Source organism: Odocoileus virginianus, chromosome 2 (assembly GCF_023699985.2).
Source record: "Odocoileus virginianus isolate 20LAN1187 ecotype Illinois chromosome 2, Ovbor_1.2, whole genome shotgun sequence".
Lineage (NCBI taxonomy): Eukaryota > Metazoa > Chordata > Mammalia > Artiodactyla > Cervidae > Odocoileus > Odocoileus virginianus.
Genome location: NC_069675.1, coordinates 27689100 through 27703978, shown reverse-complemented (window position 1 = coordinate 27703978; position 14879 = coordinate 27689100). Strand labels below are relative to the sequence as shown.

At 43.6% G+C, this 14879-nt stretch overlaps 1 protein-coding gene, 1 long non-coding RNA gene and 1 other non-coding gene across 3 annotated transcripts in view; 2 read left to right on the top strand and 1 right to left on the bottom strand.

Moving 5' to 3' along the window:
- Positions 1-14879, bottom strand: part of RHOQ (ras homolog family member Q) — a 40180-nt gene that overhangs the window by 11145 nt on the left and 14156 nt on the right. The gene's annotated exons all lie outside the window — the stretch shown is intronic.
- Positions 3212-8152, top strand: LOC139038680 (uncharacterized). Its single transcript, XR_011491735.1, has 3 exons — positions 3212-3621; positions 6594-6687; positions 6940-8152. It is a non-coding gene; the product is annotated as an uncharacterized lncRNA (long non-coding RNA).
- Positions 4825-4896, top strand: TRNAC-ACA (transfer RNA cysteine (anticodon ACA)). The gene has a single exon. It is a non-coding gene; the product is annotated as a tRNA-Cys (tRNA).

The window sequence follows — 14879 nt, the reverse complement described above, 5'->3', positions numbered from 1 at the left end:
ATTTATAATGTAACCCCCCAAAAGAATTACATATTTTTCAAGAAAATCAAATTAGATTTTTAAAATGAGAAATGTATCTCATCAGGGAAACAGAACATGCACTCTTTCTTGAGGAGGGTATTGAAAGTGAAAGTGAAAATTGCTCAGTCACGTCCAACTCTTTGCAATCCCATGGACTATACAGTCCATGCAATTCTCCAGGCCAGAATACTGGATTGGGTAGCCTTTTCCTTCTCCAGAGGATCTTCCCAATCCAGGGATCGAACCCAGGTCTCCCACATTGCAGGCAGATTCTTTACCAACTGAGCTGAGGGAAGACAAAAAGTAACTGAATGGAAAGTTCTCTAGAAATGCTAAATATTCATCCAAATATTCTATAGCACATAAGTCTACTGCAAGCATTCTTTTCATAACCTCAATGAGAGACGTGGGCACAAAGGAAGGAACCAAGACTAATCATTTCTAGATTTGCTAAATTCTAGATTTTTGTTACAAAAGTTAAAATATGAAGAACTGAGGTTAAAAAAAAAAAGACTACTGTGTTTAGAACTCCTTGGGAAGAAATGTTACTTAAGTCTGAACTATCTAATATAAACTTCTGCCTATAATCTCCAGCTAAACCATTGGCAGTGATTATCAGAATGAAATCTTTCTGCTTCCATCTAGCCTAAGTAATTAGAAGTCTAATAATAGATAACAAATTTAAAAAAATGATTCCCTGTGCATACTGTACCATGCATCATATAAAATTGTTTACATCCTCTGTGCAGTATCTTGAGAAAACACAATGTGCAATTTTAGATTTGGGGATAAATAAATTGACGCATGCAACCCTTTCCTCCCCAGCTATATATTTAAAATTTGACAACACAAAGAAAGTTAAATGGGGAACTGCCCTTTCTTTTAAAAGTCCTAATTCCTCAAAGTCAATTCTCGTGTCCTCCTAATTCACAAATTGATCATATTTTAGTCCAAAAAAAATTTTTTTAAGGTAGATATTTAAATATTCCAGCCTGGTAACTGAAACATTCTCAGTGTATTAAAGACAAGCGTCTTACGTCAAAAGCTGAAAAACAATGGTAAACTTGGTCAACAGGATTGCCGAACTGCTTAGTCAAAGCTTTAGTTTCTTAGCAGCTGGTTGAGGACCAGTGGGATCCATTTCCTCACAGTGGGGTCTGGTAGCTCAGTGATTGGTTAGACTCTCCGTGCTCATCAAGAGTGCTTGACCTGTGAGGATGACAGGCTTCACGCTTCAACAGTACCACAGCTGACAATCTGACAAGAGCCCACAGACAGTGAGACCAGTGAAACACGCTCTGAGAGGACACGAAACGCCTTCAGGTGCAAGAGAGAACTGGCCACCAGTCAGAAGACCCCTTACCGCCCAGCTCAGCCAGCAGTGTTCTTCAGGGCGCCCACTTCTGCACCACCTTGGTTCCCTTTGTGGGGACCGGGGTGCTCCCTCCCACTTTAGTGAGTTCTGTTTAAAATACATGTTTTTAGAATGTGTACACCTACTTAAACTACATATCCAAAATATGTACTTTAAGCAAACCACTCACATCGGGTGCTGTAGACTCTGCCATGGTTTTTTGTGGTATTCTATCATATACTGGTCGCTGAAAATTAGCAAAGATGTTCCAAGGACATGTACACACAAATAAAAGAAATAGTCATCCCCTCTGGAGCTCATATTTAGTTGGGAATTCAAGACATGAATACAGAAAAAGATAGATACAGCAATGGGATAAAGAAAAGTGTAAACTGCAGCAGGTGAACATATAAATGCTTAATCAAAAAGACATTAGTAAGCACCTACCGTGTGTCCAGAATGTGCAACCATCAGGGAAATGAAGTAAGGACAAGATTCAGCCATTTCTAACTTATAACACGCTTTATAAACATTTGCAAAATGCTCATAAGACATCCGCATGTTGAAAATGTGGCAATGAGCTTGAATGAGCAACACCCATGGTGTGCCCGGGTACCTCACTAGAACTTTGCATACCTCAAAGCCATAGCCTAGAACAGAAGAAACTGTGGCGCTGATGAGAGAACATGCTAAGGTTGGCACTGAGGAGGAAGAATTGATGGAGAAGAGACAAAAACATTTATAACAGTTTTTGCTCTTAGGGAGTTCACAGCAAGGGAAACAAACCTATGCGGACATTATATTACAAGTCAGAAAGTGGTGAAAACCGAGGGCAATAATTAGGAGGCGCTAAGAAAAGACTTCTTAGAAGAGGTGGCATTTGAGTTGGCCCTTACGGGGGGGTGGGGGTGGGGGGAGGACTGGAACATATGTGACGTGTTAGCATGTGCCCTTCATCAAATCGCTTATTTCTTAGAGCTTTCATCTATTAGTTTGTAAAATGGGAGATTATCAATGACAAGTGCTTTGAAGACTATAAAGTGCTATAAGAATATATTATGCTTCCGAATAATCCAGGATGTTACTTTGATTTAGAAAATAGTTATTTATCAAAACCTGTAAGAGTTTTCCTCTTTAACAATCTATAATGTGAAGTGGGACCACAATTGAATAATTCTTTTAACAGTCAAGTTCCGGACTTCTAAAGTCTAAAACAGCTTCTGACTACTTTAAGATATATAAAATGTAAGGCAACTAAGTAAGAATGTCCCTGACAACTGGTGGCTTGTGGTAAATGAAGGAGTAGTCATCTCCATCTGAAACATCTGTTTCTGGTGAGAAGCCCAAAATAGGTAGCAGGCATGGCTCCTGAACCACTCTAAACCCAAAGGGTGCTACACTAAAGCCAAGAGGACACATGGACTGAAGCTAGCTTCTGAACATGAAAAGTATTTTGTCAGAAATCTTATAAATTATCAACATTTCTATAATAATTCTTGGTAATAGCAGTCTATGAAACCTCATCTTTTTTGTGTAGTTCTTTTGTCGTTTTCATTTCACTTTTTGAAATATCACTTTTCAGCCCCTTAAAAATAACTTTTTCAAGGAAGCTGGGTTGGGTTCTTAGGAGTATTTTGGTAAGTTTGGTTCAGAATACATTGACGATGAGTTTATTGGACTAAATAAAATTTAGGGAGAATTTTTTTTAAGTGCTAGAAATTCCTAAAAGTTCATTGTTTTTCAAAAACTTAAAAAAATTTTTTTTACTTTCTTAACATCATTTTTCCTTCCTTTCTTCTTTTCTTCCACCCTCCCTACTTCCCTCCTTCCCTTTTTAAAAAACGTCTTCTTTTCAGTTGTGAAATGGCGTTTACTTATCATAAGCCTGATTAGTTCCTGGCAAAAGAGTTCTTGAAATTGAAGGCTCAGCTTCTAACTTTAAGCAGCTGTCATCTTCATATATTTTGATTAGAATAAATCCATTTCCCAGTTAATTTACTAAGTATCTAGGAGCTAGTGAACTAGATCTTTGGCTTCTTTTCCATTATTATCTTGCTTTTGGCTGCCTGACTGATTGTAATTCCTGTTTAGGTTAGCTGGAGGAAAAAAGAGAGAAATGTAAATGTGTGGTAGCAGAAAGACAACCAGCTGGAGCACGGACTGTGCCGTTATCTAACCATGTCTCATGAACCTGTACTTCCTCATCTCTAGAAGGAGAGAACTGAACTAGATTGCCACATCACATGGTGAGACACGCTCAAACTAACACTTTTTACCCTTGTGAGCAGCCCTAGTAACAGATTTAATGTGGGTGGAGGTTTAAACTACCGAATAAAAATTGAGTTTTAGGGTACTGTTTTATCTAAGCTGACCCCTCAAGGCAGGGGGTCAAGACTTAGCTAAATATGGCCCTTCGGCAAGCTTCATTTCCCCATCTGTGAGGGGAGAATAAATATAGCATACACATGTTAAGATAAATGAGAGAGCTGGTCAAGTGTTTTGAGCTCTTCAACAAGACAAGCCTGACTTTCCAAAAAAAGACAAACCACAACTTCAGAGGCAGTGCAATTTCTTTCGTGCGTGGTGAGATGACTTCCTTCATTGTAAAGGATTTAGAGCTGCAATTCTACATTGTCTGGAGCTATAATTGCAAGTCTCTTTGACTAAAACAGAGGTCAGCTGGCCTAAAGCAGGCAGAAGGATGGTCAATGTCAGGTCACACTTCTGGGCAGTGTGTTCCTTTTCTAACTTCTTTCGGTACAAATTTCACATTGATGGAATAGTCATGCATTCATCTATTCCAGCAAATACTACCCACTAGGTGCTAAAACCCTGTGCTCCAATGAGAAACCGTCGTGTACCCGGCCCTCGTGGAGTTCACCGTACGGCAGAGGCAAGCGCTTCCCCACTAGGGCAGGACTCCTGCAGGTTCCGGGGACACTGGGAAAACGCAGGAGTTATTTTTGATTGTCCACATGAATGTGGGAACCCTACCAGCATTTAGGGGCTGGGAGCCAGGGTGCTACCTGACCTGTGTCGTGAAAACTGGTCCTGGGTCCCGCATGATTGATGAGTGCCTCTTGCTAGGCACTGAGTGACTCTGGGACCTATCTCTGCTGCATGTGAGTCACAGGTAGATTTCCGAGGTGTTGTTCAAACATTACAGGAGTTGCTGACCGCTACAGAAAACTGTACACCACTGGCAATACTACTTCTAGTACCCTAACTGCCACTAAAACACAACCCTGTCAGTGAACTTTTGGCGTTATTGCTACAGTTGTTCACCTGATGACTTCATTATAATTTCTGAAGTACTCAGCCCTGGGAACTTAGGAATTTAATACTGAAATAAATGCTTTTATTATGAATTACTTTCCTTTTATTTCTCCTTCTTACTACTGCCAGGTTGTAACACTGATTTAAAATTATGTATACAGAGAGGTTAGACTTCCCCGATGGCTCAGACGGTAAAGCGTCTGCCTACAATGCGGGAGACCCGGGTTCGATCCCTGGGTGGGGAAGATCCTCTGGAGAAGGAAATGGAAACCCACTCCAGTATTCATTCTTACCTGGAAAATCCCATGGGAGAAGCCTGGTAGGCTACGGTCTATGGGGTCACAGAGTTGGACACGACTGAGCGACTTTACTTACTTACTTACTTATAGAGAGGTTATGTTACCTATTCATTTGAAGATAAGTATAGGAGAACTCTATTTTAAAAATTGTTATCAAAAGGGGAGAAAGACATTTCCCTGGTGGTCCAGTAGCCAAGACTGTTCTCCCAATGCAGGGGGCCCAGGTTTGATCCCTGGTCAGGAAACTATATTCCATATGCCACAACTAAAGATCCTGCATGCTGCAATGAAGATCAAAGATCCTGAGTGCTTCAATTAAGACATGGCACAGCCAAATAAATAAATAAAAGGGTGGGGGGGGTGGATCCAATGTATCAATACCAAGGACTTCCCTGGTGGTCCAGTGGTTAAGAATCTGCCTTTCAATGCAGTGGATATGGTTCGATCCCTGGTTGGAGAACTAAAATCCTACATGCCTTGGGGCAACTAAGCTGGCTCCCCACAACTAGAGAAAGACTGTGCACCACAAGGAAGACCCAGTGCAGCCAAAAAATTAATAAATAACAACTGGACTGGCGGTCCAGTGCTTAAGAATCCACCTTGCAATGCAGGGGATGCAGGTCTGATCCCCGGTCAGGGAACTAAGACCCCACACGCGGCCAAGCACTAAGCCCAGCACACTGCAACTAACTGAGCTCATGCCACAATTAAACAGTCCATTCGCCGCAATGAAAGGTCCTGGATGCTGCAACTAAGACCCAAGGCAGCCAGATTACATTTATATGAGAGGCACTGAGTCAGGTACTTAACAAGTTGGGACAAAAATGATTATGAATGCAAACTGGGATATGCTGAGAAGGAAAACAGCCAGGAGAGCTGGGTCATCCCACCAGGATGACCAGCTTCAGCCTGGTTGGTGTGAAAAGACCTCATGGAGGGAGTGATGTCTAACCTGGGATCTGAGGGATGTGTTGAGGAGCCAGATACACGATTGCAGGGGCAAAAGGCCCAAGGCAGGAAAGCCCTGACAGATGCTAACGCAGGAAAGGCCAGCAAGACAAGGTGAGATTGGAGAGGGAGCCTGCCTGGATCCGTGGAGCTTACTATAATGGAAAGTTATGGACTGAGTGTCATGTAATTTGTTTTTTTTAAAAAAGGCAATTCAGTCTGCTTTGTGATGAATGAGTGAGGTGGGCAGGAGTATAAGGAGAGACGGTATAATAGTAATTCAGGTGAGAGAAGATGGTGGTTTAGATTAAGTGGAAGCAACTGATAGCTAGAGAAATGGTGGATTCTACATAGATTCTGGAATTAGACTCAAGTTTTGGTGATGGATGTGGAGCTAACGGTTGGGGAGGCTTCTGGAATAATCCAAGGTTCAGTGTGTGCAGCTGGATAGGTAATGACTTTTACAACGATGAGGAAGACTGAGGGTGGAGAAGCACATTAGAGAAAAAATGCACGAGACCAATTTTGGGCCCACTAAATTAGAGATGTTGAGTAGACAATGGAAAAGTGTATCTGGAGAAGCTCTCTGTCTCTGAGTTCTGGACTCAGCCCTGGAAGTCTCCTTTTGGCTGAACCAGATGCATCTGAAATTTCACATTTCTAAAATGAAGTAATTTCTTCTTCAAATTTTCAAGTCCTCCTAAGTTCACCATCTCATGAAAAGACATCACAACTCAATCAGGATCAAACCAGAACTCTGGAAGGCCTCAGTTCAACATCAAACACAAAGTAAGTCAATCACTTGCCCAGCCAGACTGTTGTCCCCTCTCCACATCCCTCACCTGGGTACCTCACACTCACCTTTCAAACTTTGGTCTAAAAATCTCTTGGTCCAACAGACTTTCTTCAAACCCGCAATTCAGATTAAGGTCCCTCTGTAACACAATGTCATCCCATTGTCATCCCTATTCTGTCATCCCATTTCTTACATTGTAATAGATTGCCTCTTTTCTTTTTATTTTAAATCTGTATCCTTCGCAGGACTCCCTGAGGGCAGAGGACAACTCTTCAAAGTCTGGCTTATAGTAGCTGCTTTTAAAGTCTCGCTGAATGAACAAGGGAAGCATGTGGGAGGTGAAGTCAGAAGAGCCAATTGCAGCCAGATCACAGAGGCCTGCCCCTCCTTCACCAGCTACAAAGCTGGAGACAGTGGATAAAGCATTTGAATTCTCCACTAACAGGTGAATTTTTCAAGTTGCTGTTACTACTTTCCGCCTAGAGTCCAACTGCCTGCCCAACCCATCTTCCTAAACAATAAGGTGAGCTCTAAGGAGCAAAGCCTCAGACTGAGTGATTCTTCCAGTATTTTAGTTCCTGCTATTGTTTTTCACTGCCACCTTTTCTCCATTGTCTTGACACTTATTCTACACTATTCTATCTATGGAGGATATCACTGACTGTCTACCCAACATCCTTTTCCTGCTTGTTCCTTCTTTCCAAAACTGGTTTAGTTCAGCACCTACCTCTCCTCTATCCAGACACACGACCCCATACTTAGCTTAAAGTAAGTCCTGGTTGGATTTAAGACAATCATGGAGTTTCACTCCTTATCCCCTGGCCAAAGTAAGTACAGAAGGATTTACCACTCACTGGCCCCATCTCCAATACTTTGGCCACCTGACATGAAGAACTGACTCATTGGAAAAGACCCTGATGCTAGGAAAGACTGAAGGCAGGAGAAGGGGATGACAGAGGATGAGATGGCTGGATGGCATCACTGACTGGATGGACATGAGTTTGAGCAAGCTCCAGGAGTCGGTGATGGACAGGGAAGCCTGGCATGCTGCAGTCCGTGAGGTCGTAAAGAGTCAGACATGACTGTGCGACTGAACTGAACTGAACTGGCCCCATCTCTGCAGCCCCTGAAGACTGTTCAGGGACTCTGCCCAATGCTGTGGTCCCTCTATCACAGGGGACTAGTTTTTGCCCAGGGCTAACTATTTCAGTGCAAGCACGAAAAATTTCAATGCAGGCCTGACACTTCCAGGGGAGCAGCCCTCACCCTTCCAATACCTGAGCTGCCGAGGACCCTTGGACACTGTGGATGCAGGTCACCTGGGCTTCCCGTGGGCGAGGGTGCCAACGTAGAACTAGGAGTTATGGATGGGCCACATCCAGAAGAAACACCATTTTCCTTGGCTGTGGACTAAGACCTACATTCTTTGCCTTTGAGGCTGAGAAAGAGGCTGCTGCTGCTGCTAAGTCGCTTCAGTCGTGTCCGACTCTGTGCGACTCCATAGACAGCAGCCCACCAGGCTCCCTCGTCCCTAGGATTCTCTAGACAAGAACACTGGAGTGGGTTGCCATTTCCTTCTCCAGCACGTGAAAGTGAAAAGTGAAAGTGAAGTCGCTCAGTCGTGTCCAACTCTTAGCGACCCCATGGACTGCAGCCCACCAGGCTTCTCTGTCCATGGGATTTTCCAGGCAAGAGCACTGGAGTGGGGTGCCATTGCCTTCTCTGGAGAAAGAGGCTGATGATGATTAAAGTCTCTCATTGGCAGACACCTTTACACGCAGACTTCTAACACACTAGGGACAAACAGCAAGAGAAGACTCAGGAAATACCCTCTAATTAAGCCTGAAACGCTGGTTTTCTCCATGCCCACCTGAGGCAGCCACACTACACAGAGGAGTTAAATCATAACTAGCAAACATATTTAGAATCTGAGCACTTGAACTACACTCCCTGGCCAAACACACAGTACAGGCAGATGGGGAAAGGAGGCTTCTAGGTAGGTAGGCAAAATCAGGATGACCTAATGCCTTTCACAAATACTGTCACAGAACAGACCCTTTAGGAAGTACACACAGTATCTGTTGGAACTTGACAGAGGCAGCGGCTGTGCAACATTGTAAATGTACCAAAAAGAAGTGAAGTGTAAGTGTTAGTAATGTCTAACTCTGCGACCCCATGGACTGTAGCCGGCCAGGCTCCTCTGTCCATGGAATTCTACAGGCAAGAATACTGGAGTGGATGGCCATTCCCTTCTGCAGATCTTCCCAACCTAGAGATTGAATGGGAGTCTCCTGCATTGCAGGCAAACTCTTTACCATCTGAGCCACCAGGGAAGCCCATAAATGTACTACGTGCCACTAAATTGTACACTTAAAAATGATTAATGTTACATTGTGTGAATTTCACCTTAATTTAAGGAAAATACATGGGTTCACAAGTGTGCAAAGCCAGGTCCTTGTGGGCACCCCCACACATGTGCACACACACACAGATTTCTATGAAATTCAGAGGGCTGTTTGCACATGGCAGAAATACTCTTCCCCTGCAGACAGTCCCTGGCAGAAACTCCCAAGACATCCACTCCTCAGGAGGTGCGTTCATCACCATCATACGCTTCCACATTGTGGAGCACGACTTACCTTCCTTCAGGCACGTCTCAACCCCCTACTCTGCCCGTTCTGCATAACCTGCTTCATCTCCCTCCATTTCTGGCCCCCTTGTTCTACAGGAGGCTCCCAGCAGAGCTCTTTGCCAGGCTTATTATGGAGTGACTGCGCCACGCTACTTCAGCCTTATTTCACTTCACAGCAAGCACAGACTTGCTTCTGCTACCACACTAGTCCAACCAGCCCACCAAACCTTTGGCTCCCAATGTAGTGATGAGGAAACTGTGGCTCAGAGAAACTCATCACTTGTCCAAAGTCACAGTTGAGTTGGGCAGAAGTGAGGCAGGAAGGCAGTTTCTCCTATCAACTAGTTTAGGACCCTCATGGCCTCTTTGTTCTAAGCAAGCAATAGATTTTAGACACAGACCTTTTAAATCTCTGAATCACAGTCTTACTGGCTATGTGGCCTCAGGCAAGTTACTTACTGTTTCCATTTCCTTCTTCTATAAAATGGACTCAACTGTTGGAAGATTAAATGACAGACACAGCCTGTGTGGTGGCTGCAAACTTATCAACCCACCCGATGGCACAACTTCTCTGCTCAGTTTCAGGAGAGTTGATGCAAAGGAATAAATTGGAGGAAAAGGAGGATGGAGGGGAAAGTCGACTTTGTGAAAAACACACTGAGAAATTTGGCTGCTTACAAAGTGCATGTTTACTATGGCAGGCAAGAACTGAAATTGGAGGTTTTACTAAAATAACTGAAGATAGCTAAATCAACAGACCCCAAAAGTATTGTTTTAAAACAATGGTTAACGAGACCTGAGAAGTGAAAAAGAGTCAAGATGCGTGTGGACTTTGATGTGGCCTCCCGGCCCTGCACACAGCACAGGCAGTTCTCAGCTGCTGCCTGTAAAAGGTTCATTGGACCCACATTTGCACCAGCATCTTTGTGCTCCCAGAAACTCAGGCAATCCAGGAGCTGGATTGCCCACTACGGAGAACCTGTCTAGAAGAAAATGTGACACTGGCCAAAACACGCCAAGAGCCAGAGCAACAAAATAAAAAAGCAGCATTTGACGAAACAACAACATTTTCAAGAAAAACCTGTCATTTCTAGCGGTTTCAAATGTCCATTCTCTTTCGCAGATCCTCTAAAACACCTGAAGGCAGCACTGGGACAGGAGCTGCCCCCCCAAATAGGGCAGAGAGCAGCAGCCAAGCCCAGAGCAGTGGGTGAAGTGCTGGTGAGGCCGTGGCTGGAGCAGTTGGGCCAGTTAGCGTGGGGGTGGAGGCAGTTTTCAACTGCAGAGGTGTGGAGCCCTAGAGTCTGGTCAAATCGCCAGGAACCTGTGAGGTTCCAGCTCTCAGCACCACCCTCAGTCACCAGTAAGCTGAGTCCTGTCCAAGCTGACATGTCAACTCTTTTATGGAGTCTGTGTTATGTGCTTCCTGGAAAATCAAACAGCCTACATCTCCCTTCAGAGAGTCACTAGTTCAGTTAAGCAACCTTGGAAGACCCTGGCAGCAGGGGAAGTCACTAATTAGAATAATGACTTACAGATCTGGAGCCTGTGGGCCTGGTCTGAGGTCCAGCATTGCTCTCCTGGGCTCTGCGTGTAACTCATACAAGTCATTTCAATGTGTCTGTTTTCTCATCCATTTAAGCAAAGGCAGGAGGAGGGGTAGATAATACCACCTACTTCAGAGGTTGTTGTTATGATCAAATGGGATACATAGGCCCAAAGAAGGTCCCCTGATGTAGGCACGAAGAGACATATGTGCTAAGTGCCACGGGAATTCATATGCTATGTCTACCGCCTGAGGACTAGAGAAGGCTGCATGGAATACCTTGTCCTACCCGTATTCCCTCTGAACCTCAAACACACATGCTCCTGTCACCTCCTCACCTAAGAAAACTGTCCTGATCCTCCCTGTCCCCATCCTCAAAGTGGAATTGCTCCTTCCAGCTTCCCAATGTCAGCATCTGGGGATACAGTTAATAAATATAGGGGAACTATAGTAGGATACCCTAATAATTTGACATAAGGCTACACGCTGAGAACTAAAGTCATGAAAATGAAACCATAATCGTCATCAGTCATCTGCAATATGGGTCATTACTAAGAGATCACATTACTAAGAAATCACTGACATGCTTGAAAACACCCGAATCTAATCAAGGTGAATAAAATGTAACTAAAGGAAGCTGTAACCTAATAGAGTATGTTTTAGCCTGTCTGAAAAATGTTGACTTAAAAATCATTATCTATAGAGACTCTAAGTAGACTCTTGTTGTTTATTTGCTAAGTCATATCCGCCTCTTTTGCAACCCCATGGACTGTAGCCAGCCAGGCTCCTCTGTCCATGGGATTTCCCAGGCAAGAATACTTAAGTGGGTTGCCATTTCCTTCTCCAGGGGATCTTCCCAACCCTAAGAAGAGTCTAGCAAAGGAGAAATTGCATAATCAGAAATATTCATGCCCATCCAGCTTTGCCCAACAGTAAGATGCTGGACCTGGTGGACAAACAGATCCTGGACACCAGAAAGCCAAGCTCTCACATGGAAGGGGCAGTTAACCATATGGTTCCAGGATCCAGATAAAATTCATATAGCCTCTACCACCTTTTGTTCCAAACTCTGAATCCCAAGAAAGCTTCTAATGGATCCATTTTTCCCCGGTACCTTAAGGCTAAGCGAAGGTACACTGGATAACAGACACTGAAAAGGTATCTATCACTATAGCTTTGCTCTTCATATGTATGTTTTCTGACTATTAAAACAAATTCGAGAAGAATCCAGTTAAATCTTACCCAACTGAACACATGCATCTACCTTTGATCTTTCCCAAATCCTCTGACATATACAGTAATTAAAAAAAAAAAAAAAAGGAATAAAGCCACAGGACAAATTAAACAGTCACATAATTTTAGAAGGTAGAAAGCCAAAGAACAAGTAAGAACTGATATGCAGACCCTGGGAGCCAAATCCTGGATCCTGGGCCAGCAACAAGGGGAAGTTATAAAGCACCTTGTTCTGCTCAACAGAACCCCTTAAAGGTGTGGGAGCTGGCACAGTGTGTTCTGAAAGTGGGTTGAAAGCGGAACCACGAACGAGGGGTGGGTTGATAGTCTGCTTGTAAAGCAGTTACACCCCAGATACCGTTCTCTATCATGATAAATGCTCTCCCCAACCCTGACAAAAGGCAGAGATATTTATTCCCAGGAAAGTGTAGAACAGAGGGTTCCCTGGGTGGGAAGACAACAGGGCCCAGTTGAACATACCTAACACATAAGGCCAGAACAGCGGAGCCTAACAGGACCATCTCAGGCAGCAGAGTGGAAGATTCTTTTCTGGGGAACATGACCAGTGCAAGAGGAAGGACCAGGTTCCCCAGGGAAAAGGCCCAGACAGCTCACCCTCCAGCAGTGGTTCTCAAATGGGGAAACGGGAAGTAAGGGGTGGTGTTGCCCCAAGGGAACACTTGGCAATGTCTGGGACATTCTTGATCATTGTGACTGAGGTGGGAAAGACAACAGGGATGCGCTAAACATCCTACAATTCACATGACAGCACCCACAGCAAGCTGACCAGCTCAAAATACAGCGGTGCTAGGGTGGGAAACCCTGACCTTCAGGAAGGACCGGAGTCATCCAGCCCCATGTATACACACAGCATCCACATCCTCTAGGGTCACTCCCATAAATATCATTAGGTACTTGAGAAACTGCCACAAAAGGCAGAGACCACAACAAAAGACTGTGGGAAAACAAAAAGTTCAAAAACCTATCATTAATACCCTCAGAGACTTCTGATGTTGCTTTATATAAATTTATCTTTGTTGTTAAAGTGTCTAATGGCTTATAATGTCTATCTTCTTTGTGAATTGTACCTTTTATCATTAAAAATATTCATCTTTATTTAAAATAAATAAATTTTTTTTAAAAGACAAAAAAAAAAACCTACCCTCAGAGAAATTAGATACTCAAACCAGAAGTAAGCCAAGCCAAACTTAGAAGAAACTAAAGAAAAAAAAGAAAGGAACATCCAAAGAACAGGAAAGGTTCTGCTAGAATGACATTAAACAAACAAACAATAGTAAGGGTAGATGATACAATTGAGAAACTCTCCCAAAACAGCAAAAAGACACTGAAAGGGCAAATATAAGACAATTGTGGCTCAGCTGGTAAAGACTCCACTTGCAGTGCAGGAGACTTGGGTTTGATCCCTGGGTTGGGAAGATCCCCTGGAGAAGGGAAAGGCTACCCACTCCAGTATTCTGGCCTAGAGAATTCCATGGACTGTATATAGCCCATGGGGTCGCAAAGAGTCAGACGTGACAGGGCGACTTTCACTTTCAGAGAACCACCCCAAAGCTCCAATATCTAAAACCTGGAAGTTCTAGTGTAACAGAAGAGATTAACTGGAAGTGAAGAAATCAAAGAAATAAACCAGGAAAATTTCTCAGAAGGACACGAATCTCTAGAGTGAAAGGGCTCACAGCAGTTGGCTGGACCCTAACCCAAAGACCATGAGTGTGAAATTCCAGAGAGGAAAACCAGGTTCTTGACAATGAATCCAGATCCAGATTGGGATCAGACTTTCCGACAGCAGAAACTGAAAGTGGAAGACAATGGAGCCATGCCTTTAAAGTTCTGAAGAAAAAATGATTTCTAATCTATTTTCAAAATGTCAATCAGGTATGATGGAAATTAAAACACATTCAAACATACAGGCATCAAAAAATTTGCCTACAACACACCTTTTCTCGGGAAACTAATAAAATAGATGCTCTACCAAAATGAGGAACTAGACTATGGAGACAAAAGAATAAGAATAAGGATGTAATACATAAGAGAGAGTCAAAGGGAATCCCAATGATGATGAAGGAAAATCCCAGGCTGACAGATGGGCAGCAGCGAGAGGCAACTAGCCCAGTCTGAAGCAGAACAGTAGGCTCACAGCAAAAGTCTCCAAGAAGACACGGACAGAAGACTGGATACACTGGAATGCCTGGAAAGGCAAGTTCAGGATGAAACAGACATACAATGAAAACTAAGCAAGGGAAAAAGGAAACTAATTAGTAACTCCAGGGAAACAAAAAGTGGCACGAGCAAGGAAAAGTAATTATAGTACATTACATGGCTCAGCGGTGCTAACACAGCGCGTGCGTGCGTGCTTAGTCACTTCAATCGTGTCCGACTCTCTGTGACCCCATGGACCATGGCCCACCAGGCTCCTGTGTCCATGGGATTCTCCAGGCAAGAATACTGGAGTGGGTTGCTATTTCTTTCTCTAGTGATAAAGTATGAAGTGAGTGAAGTGAGTGAAGTGAAAGAAGTGAAGTCACTCAGTTGTGTCTGACTCTTTGTGACCCCATGGACTATAGCCTACCAGGCTCCTCCATCCATGGGATTTTCCAGGCAAGAGTACTGGAGTGGGTTGGTGCTAACACAGTAGTAAAGATATAACCATGGATCAATAATCAAACAAAAATTACCATATTGCTCCTGGCGATGGGTGGATGGGAAGTGGAAGATACTCTGACAGAGAGCTAAAGCCTCACCATTCACAGTGT